Consider the following 8,992-nt stretch of genomic DNA (forward strand, 5'->3'; position numbering starts at 1 on the left):
GGACTGAGTTTCCTCAAGAAGAAGAAGAAGGCTGAAAATTTAAAGCTGGGCCAATATTAAATTTTTTTTACTGAACCCACATGCTGACAGATTTTAGACTGTTACAAAATAAAGTGTTAAATTGACCACATAGAATTACACGCCACTGCTGATGATGTAGCTGTAGGATAGGACAGCTTAGTAAACAGGATGACTGCTAAAACCTGCAAACTACCATCAGGAACTCATGGCTCGTTCCAAAGACATTTATTCTAATGTTGATGAATTAGGTGAATGTATGAGGAAACAAGGAGCGAGGGAGTTTCACCTCACAACTGTGGGTGAGACGTGAGCCTAAACAGTGAGATCATGGCGCCATCTAGTGGTTGAAACGGCGCATTACAACCAGGCCAATCACCAGCCGCAGCGCCACAACAGCAGCTACTGGACAATGTGAGCAGATGCTGGAGACACTTAAACATGGTCACACTGTCAACTGGGTTCAATACAACAACTACCGGCATCAAACACTAAAAGTAAATGCATGAGGAGATGATGGACGGCATTTTTCTGCACAAACACAGAACATCAGTAAAATCCGGTCCACTAGTGTAAACTAAATAAAAATAATAAAATAAATAATAAAAGTAATTCTGTTTTTATTGAGAACATTCAACAACATCTTGACATGAGAGAGGTGGGCTCACCGTGGACTGGGTCAGGAAATGGCATCAGGGATCAAACCCAGGTCCTTCTTGCTGTGAGTCAACTCTGCCAAGCATTGCACACATTATTAAATTTCATGCTGCTGCTAATAAATATGACGAGTGACGGACAGACTCCATCTACTCTACAGCGTTACCCTGTATGTCATTGTGGGTGGGAACATGCGTTTCCCTGTGCTCTGACGGGCCCTGACTCACTCTCTGACTAATAGTTGTTCCATTATGTTTCATAAACAACTGCAGATTGGAACACTGCGACAACGACACCCAGACCTGTTTTTCGGCACACACCGACCCGATAAAAAGAAAGATTCACATAATGTATTACAATAAAAACAGATCATTATCGCAAAATCAGCACTGTGTCTCGTTTAGGTCAAGCTGTAATGTCCAGCATGACCAGCAGGGGGCAAACGTGGGTCACAGTTTTCTCAAAGCTTAAAGCGGCACAATGAGAAATTTCAGGCTTGTTGCACTTAAGATCACGTTTAGAAGATGTTTATCATCTTTAACATCAGGTATTTCAGCCCTCCGGTTGAGGAGAATCGTGTCTTGATGCTGTCTAAGTTCATTACGTTTAGTTTAATCAGGTTTGCTATATTGGGCTTCTTTATTCTGTATTATGCTTACAAAGTTATTCTTGATTTATTCCTGTGCAAAACCTCCTTGCGGTAACATGAGCCTCTATCTCAACTATCATCTCCATTCATGAAGCTGACGGCCGGGAAAAAGACAATAAATGGGTCCAAGAGTGGTTGTTCTGCCCAAATGTGTGTAAATGTGTGCAATGGTGTGAATAAGTAAATAGTTCGCGGCCATAGTCATGCCGCTCGCTGACTACGGCCCTCATATGACTGAGCGAGGGCCATCTGTCGTATCATTAGTCCCACCTCAGGGCACCATAACCCCGATGGCTCCTCTTTAGTGACCCGTGTGTGTGTGTGTGTGTGTGTGTGTGTGTGTGTGTGTGTGTGTGTGTGTGTGTGTGTGTCGTTGCCAAGCAGTCCACTCCACTGGGCTAAAGTGACCAGGAACCCCAAACAAAGCCATGTGGTCGGCGTATTTGGGTGTGTGACTGGTCTTCGCGCTCGCTTGCGTGAGCCGCCAACGAGGCTGGAGCCTCATCCAACGCACAACCGCAGCCCGCTGTGTTACTTGCAGGACGAGGCCGTCGGCAGTGACAGAAAAAAGTGCTCGTGCCGTTACTTGTCTTATTTTGAATCAGTATGATTATGGTTTCAGGTGCTATTCAACTTCTCAGGCACATGGAAACAAATAAACGAATGCTTTTATTTTGAAAAATGAACCATAAATGAAGAGATTGTGAGCAAAGTCTTCCACAAGAATGTACATACTGCAGCAGTTATTGTCCTCAGGTCCCTGATGACCTAAATGTGATGAATGAAAATACTGCATGATGTAATGATAATAACTGGTGATTCTCATTGTTATGGTAAACGTCTGAGGACATGTGACAGGAGGAGCGTCAGCGTGACGCAAAAAGACTAAAATGTCCAATTTACCGGCTTCTGTCGGCGCAGGACGCGGACTCTGACCTTTTGCCGTGGTTATTTTTAAAGCCGCCAAGTGGGAAGCGGGTCCAGTTCTAGTAAGTGACGGCTAACGACCTCATTTAGATAGACCCGCGATCAATAACGGAAATAAACACCTCCTCCGCTTTGTTATGGAGACGAGCGGCCTTCCAGCCACGCGGCCGCTGCTCAGATAAGGCTCAAAACATCAACAGGGACAGTGGGCTGTGTTTACTGGGAGCCACGTGCGTCTACTGTACTGAGGCTTCACTGGATCAGAACAGAGGCAGAGAATGTCCAACGTACTCCACACATGAAGCCATGATCACAAAATCATGTGAAAGGCTCTACATCCGCTGGTCTGGGGTCAGGCTTAGAAGCTGTGATCCGGCTCCACTTACACAACAGCAGCCGGAGGGTGGATTGGATTCTTTACCTACGTTCCAGTAGTGAAGCTATTGTTGAAGCAGACTCACGACTCAGCGCCTAAACTTAGAGCTGGACAAACATCACAGGGATCCCTCGCGGGCGGCGTCTCAAAAGTAATGCAGAGGCAAGCGGGACGCCTTCGTCAGCGCTAAAGTTGGACTCGGGACGGTGTCGGAGCGTGAGTCACAGGCCGCGGTGAAGACGGGACTCTCACCAGTCTGGGTCGGGTGTCCCCGGGGGGTCCGTGTCCTCGCTGTGAGCTCTGGATGAATTCCCAGACTGTGACGGGGTCATTCCTCATTATTAGGAGTGTCGCAGGTTAAGACTCAAGCGCGTGATTGAAATCGCACATTGAAATCAGTGGAGAGAATCGAACAATTAATTATTTTGATATTTTTAGAAAATGTTTTTGTTTGTTTGAAAAAGTTTCTCATTGGATAAACATCTCTGCCGTGTTTGTTTTAAAAGTTTTTTTCATTAGCCTGCAGTTTCTCCTCCTGTCACCATCTGTTTAAAGGCTCTGCTTTCATTTCATTCAGTTTAATTTGGAATGATTAGTTACGGGATGCATTATTTGTGTCTGGGAAAAAGCCAAAGCGCTGCTGATAATAGACGAGTGGACGGGAAAAACGCTTTAAACAATAGCGCAGGAGAATGAACTGAGATCCTTCTGTTGTTGTGGAGGAGCGGCCGGAGGCAGCGTTCCCGCTGCAGGTCTGAGCACGCAGAGCAGCCGGAGATGATGGAGGGTCTGACATGTGGCGTGAATCAGCTAATGGCAGGTCGTTACCTGTCTGCATGCAGTCACTGGAGCTCTCAGCGCTGCAACATCTGGACCAGTCTAATTATAGAGCGTGAAGGTGTGCGATGTTTGTGTTTCCCAACTTTTCTTCTTCACCTTCTCTTGCTTTTATGTTCATGTTTTTGCCCCCACATAGATAAATAGACTTATGTATAGGATTCTATTATAGAAATCATCCCTGTGCTGCCTTGTTCTTAATACACTGGGAAACTATAAATACATAAAAAGTGCATCGTCACCATGCCAACGTAACCACTACTACTAAATCCAGTGAAGGTAACATAGTGATGGTGAACAGGCAGGTCAAGTGTGTGTGTGTGTGTGTGTGTGTGTGTGTGTGTGTGTGTGTGTGTGTGTGTGTGTGTGTGTGTGTGTGTGTGTGTCTTTCTATTCATGCTACATTCGCTCTTAAGGCAACTGGCTTCTCATTTGTGGATATGTGTCACTCGCGCATGTTAACCATTAACACAAAGAGCACGAAGCGCTGCCAACAGATGGGATTGCCCACAATCTGAAGCAGGATGAGCGGCGTTAGCATTTACAGTACATGAGCAAAAAATCGAACACTTGCTCATTTACAGTTAGCGGGGAAGTCGATTAGACACGGTGTTTTCATCTGGAAGTGGCTCCGGATGAAGCTGATAGATAAGAATATTTAGCCTTAGCTTCATGGATGGAGGATCCTGATGTTTTAGTTGTGGGTTTGGCGAATCGCACACCGTCCCCGTCCTCCTGCGCCAATGCTGCTCAGCTCACATCTCATGGAGCAAAAATGCAAAGTCAGCATTATCAATACTCAAGCGTGAGCCAGTGTATAGCGTCACAGCGGCCGGCAGCGTGGCTGTCGCCGGGCTCCTGGGTAACACGAGTCAGGCTGGGGGGATTACCCTGGAGAACACAGTAAACCTGTTAACCCAGAAAACAACACACCGCCGCCGCACACGTCCGTCTCCAGTCGCCCGTTGCATCATCAGAGAGCGGTTGGACGGTTCAGCAGGTACAGAACCCTCCAACGAGCAGCGGGTCCCGTGTCAGTGAATGTAGTGAGTATGAACCCAGCTGGTTGACTGAACGCACCGCAGCTGGAAACCGAGGTTATACGTTCAAAAATGTTGGTAATGAAGCTGCTATAAACCACTGTTTGTAGCTATTTAGGTGTGTGAACGGAGGCCTAATGATTCATAGTGGAGTGGGTTTGAGGATGTTACAGTATGTGACTGATGCCTGGTGGACACCAAATACTCAATAAACACCCCCCTTTCTCTTTCTGTTGGTGTTCAGGGCAGACCACATTATAAATACACATAAAAAAATATACACAAGTCTCTAATCAAGACCATAATCACGCTTGGATGAAAATGCTGTGTTGTTGACAAGCAAACTTGTCCAACACAACAAGGCAATCAGCTGCTGGACTGGACACAGGAGAAAAAATACAAATATAAACAAATATGTTTAATAAAACTGAATATAAATACAACTGACAAGTTTGTTGTTTTTTACTAAGGACCAACTTCATGCAACACGCAGCAGTAGACTGCACAGTATAGTGAAATGTACCTGAATCCTTTTACAAAATAAAAGAAAAGCTACATCACACAGAACAAAACTGTACAGAGGATAAACGTCTAAGCAGTTAATCATTAAATGACAACACAGTCGACAAAAATGTGTTGGTGGCTCATCTGCTGAGAGTCCTTGACAAAACAACCAGGAGTCGTTTCCTCCATGGCACTTTTTTCCCAACATCCTTTCAGGTATATCAGACTTTGTATAGTTCAGTTAAATACACAACTGCTGATGAAGTACCAGTGACACAATGAAGAGGAAGGACGGGTCCAGCAAAGAATGAGTTGTTGGTAAAAGAAGGTTGAGTGTAGTCAAGCATCTGATACATGACTTGTTTTAATAAACCTCCCCACAATTGCATCAGTACATTTAATAGATATCAGCATATTTGTGATTTGTCATTTAATTGGACATCGGGATATGAGCATAAAAGCTCTTTTTGAATAGAAACTCTTGGCTCAGGGCACATATCAACCCGCCCTTAATCCATTATCACGTATGTGCTCATCCTCCCAAACAGCAGTCCTTGTACTTCCATTTAAAAACATTCCTCACGGGCTCTCGGTTCGTCTCTGACTGGATGAGCGGATCGCCCTTGGCACAGTTCTCAGCATCCCCTGAACGCACCGCCATTCAAACAGAGGTCAGCGCGCTGGTGCTCGATGAGTCCTGATCTATTTGTGGAGCAGCTGGATGAAGGTTTATGTCCCAACCGGCTAATAATCAAAACACTAACACAGATTAGAACGGTGGTGCGCAGGCTTCGGTCCATTTAGAACTGTAATGAGTCTCAACAGTGAGGCCGAACATCACAGACTAAGATGTACTTTGAATGAAGCAGCCGTCGTTTCTCTCCATCATCAGATGCCTCTTAGAGATAGATGTAGAATGAATAGAAGTGAACTGCACGAACACTGAAATGCCTGAATCATGTCCTGGTGTCTGTAACCTGCTGACATGGTTAATGTAATGCAGAATGACTCCCATGTGAGTGGTGCATTCACAGACAAATAACCTTGTTTTGGCTTTTTGACCGGTTGAGAGCCTGTGAGGGTGCTTCGCAGGTTCTGCTTTGCACTTCAGCTTTCCGAGCGCTGCATCATTAGGCGTCTCATGCAGACCCATCACCTGGCAGGTGTGGGCGTTCTCGGCCCAAGCGTGACTCACTCGCTGCGTTATGCAACTGGAATTCAAACGGCGATGGCGAGGAGATCGTCGTGACCCCTCGTCAACGCCTGATGTGAAGTGATGCTCGCCTTCACTTGTGATTCAGACATTCTTCTGAGTAATCAAAACATTGAGGATGATGTCTCATGCCCAATTATCAAAACACAATTTCCTCCCGTCAACCTTTGCAGTTTGCTTCAGCCTTAGTTTTTAATTCTTACAGCATGTATCTATTTATGAAAAGGTAACTTTGATTAAGTCCACACTCTGCATGGCGTTGTGTTTGGATGGATTCATTTCGGATTCTGTTTCTGAGTGGGATCTCGTGTTGAGAAGCTGAATGAGCCCCCTGAATTTTAATCCAGGTTGTTACCCAATCTCCGTGTTACCACGGGAGCCAGCGTAATCCTTAAACCAGAAAAGAAGCAAAGCAGCAAGTGGCTTTGCAGCTACAGGCGACCACTGTGCAACGAATGTTGGGGGATTTTTGGTAGTTTGTGCAATACACAACATGCATGTGTGGTTATTACCCATAATACTCCTGGGCTGCAACATATACTGACTGCATAGTGCATCATGTAGTACAGGCTGTCTGCATAATGTCCATCTAGGCTCACACATACGAACAATGTGTGTGTGTGTGTGTGTGTGTGTGTGTGTGTGTGTGTGTGTGTGTGTGTGTGTGTGTGTGTGTGTGTGTGTGTGCGTGTGTGTGTGCGAGCAGAGTTAGCAGGTAAAAGAAAGAAGTTAATAAATGGGGGGAATTAAGTGCTTGGTTGAGTGAGTCACTGGGTGAACGACGAGGTAAACAAACCAGTAAGTGAGCAACGGAAATTAGGGCATAATAGCAATAAGTCACACAAATGCATATTTAATGTGCCCGGTGTATTTTGGTATTTGTTTGTGTCCGGGGCAGACAGGGAGGCAGTGGGAGGCAGATAGGGGCCAGTCGAATGGGCGAATGGTGCTCTGTGATGGACGTGAGTCATTCTCAGACTGGCAGCTTGGAGGCCGGTCTGCTTCAGGCCTCTGGTGGGACAGGCTCCTCAAATGATAATGAGCCAATTAGCTTCCTGAAGACAATGTAGGAAAACATAATGAGGCCGATTTGAAAAATGTGTCTGAAGGTGCATAAAAAGGAGTGTGTTTGTTTAACACGAGCGACAATGTTGGTGATAACTGAATAACTGCACTCCAAACTCTATTTATACTTCATTTATGAATGACTCACGATGGATTAAAAATGCAGGAGGCATCGACTTTCTGTCCACGTTTGAAAAAACAACCGTTTCCGCGTCATGACTGACGCCCGCAGGCATTTTTTTTACTGGTTGTGTTTTCTTCACGCGACAGTTAATGATGCCCCGCGAGCCCGCTCGTGCGCCGGAGGCCTGTCAGTTCCACTTCCCGCCAATCGGCCCGCGACGATCACGCGGCTGCCGTCGGCCGCATCGATCCACGGCCGGCGAGGCGACGCTTTTGTTTGCACGCGGAGCTCGATCACGTCTTGCCTCATTTACACTGTAATGACAAGGAAATGGTGGCGGGGTTTAAAATGCAGGAAAAAGCAGAGGAAGAACTAGTATCGGTATTATTCTCCTGAACTATCCCATTTTTTAAAATGTAAAAACTGCGACTGTGAATGCATCTTTCAGAGGGAGCGCAGTGACAGAGGCTGACGAGCACGAGGGCTAAACACAACAAACAGGTAAAATAAGTCCACGCGACACGAGCCTCATAATACGTGATGTCATTGTTGTCCCTCAGTTGGATTAAAATACTGAAGAACTCTCGCCGCAGCAGCAGGTAGCAACTTAAATCTAACGAGGTTTCCTCTGTTTACTTGCCGACAGGAAGGAGCACGCGCGGCGGCACGTGCCACCACCCCCTGGATCAAAACAACAAATACATCCGTTACGGCGCGTCGCGGGCCGGATACGTTTAACTGGATGACACAAGAGTCCCGAACGCACATTAGCATTATCGCAGCATCTCGTTGGGAAACATTAACAACCAAGTGTTACAGTGCGACGTCTGGGTCGGATGATTGACGGCTCAGGCTGAGCACACGTGGACGAGGTGCACAGATGAGTTTGAGGATTACACATTATCAGTGATGCTAATTCTGTTCAGCTGACATAAACAAGAGGACAATCTCCATTGTGACTTTTGATTGATTCTCCGTGCTTATCGGTTTCCTGTGGTGCCTTCATCTAATTCCTCACTGCTGAGATCGAATTGCTCTGCTGGCCTGATAATGTGCTGCTCAGCAGAGCTCATACTGTAGATCTGATCAGTGTAAACGCAGTCTCTGTTGTGTGCCCTGACTGATGCTCACAGCAGAGAAGACGACAGATCAGCTGGGTTGTTACTGGTCAGGCAATAGATGCATTTAAATAGACCACAGTAGAAAGTGCTGCTTGCATGTGAGGCGGTTACCACGGCCTGAAGGGCAGACTGACAGCGCTCCTGTCCTTGTGTGAGTTGAATTAGACGACTACTCCACCAGCTGACGACCTTCAGGTCTATAGAAACTGGAAATGTGTGTGTGTGTGTGTGTGTGTGTTGTTGTTCCCAGTGCTGCAGCTCTTCATTCTGTTTCCACTCACTTGCTTTAATAAAAGTGCACACAGACCCGTTGATGATTGTGTGTGTGTTTGTGTGTGTGTGTGTGTGTGTGTGTGTGTGTGTGTGTGTGTGTGTGTGTGTGTGTGTGTGTGTGTGTGTGTGTGTGTGAATGAAAATACAATACACACAGTCTTCCTGTCTGGCCCATGGAAAAGTAAACA

The sequence above is a fragment of the Betta splendens genome, chromosome 19 (assembly GCF_900634795.4).
Source record: "Betta splendens chromosome 19, fBetSpl5.4, whole genome shotgun sequence".
In the NCBI taxonomy this organism is placed as follows: domain Eukaryota; kingdom Metazoa; phylum Chordata; class Actinopteri; order Anabantiformes; family Osphronemidae; genus Betta; species Betta splendens.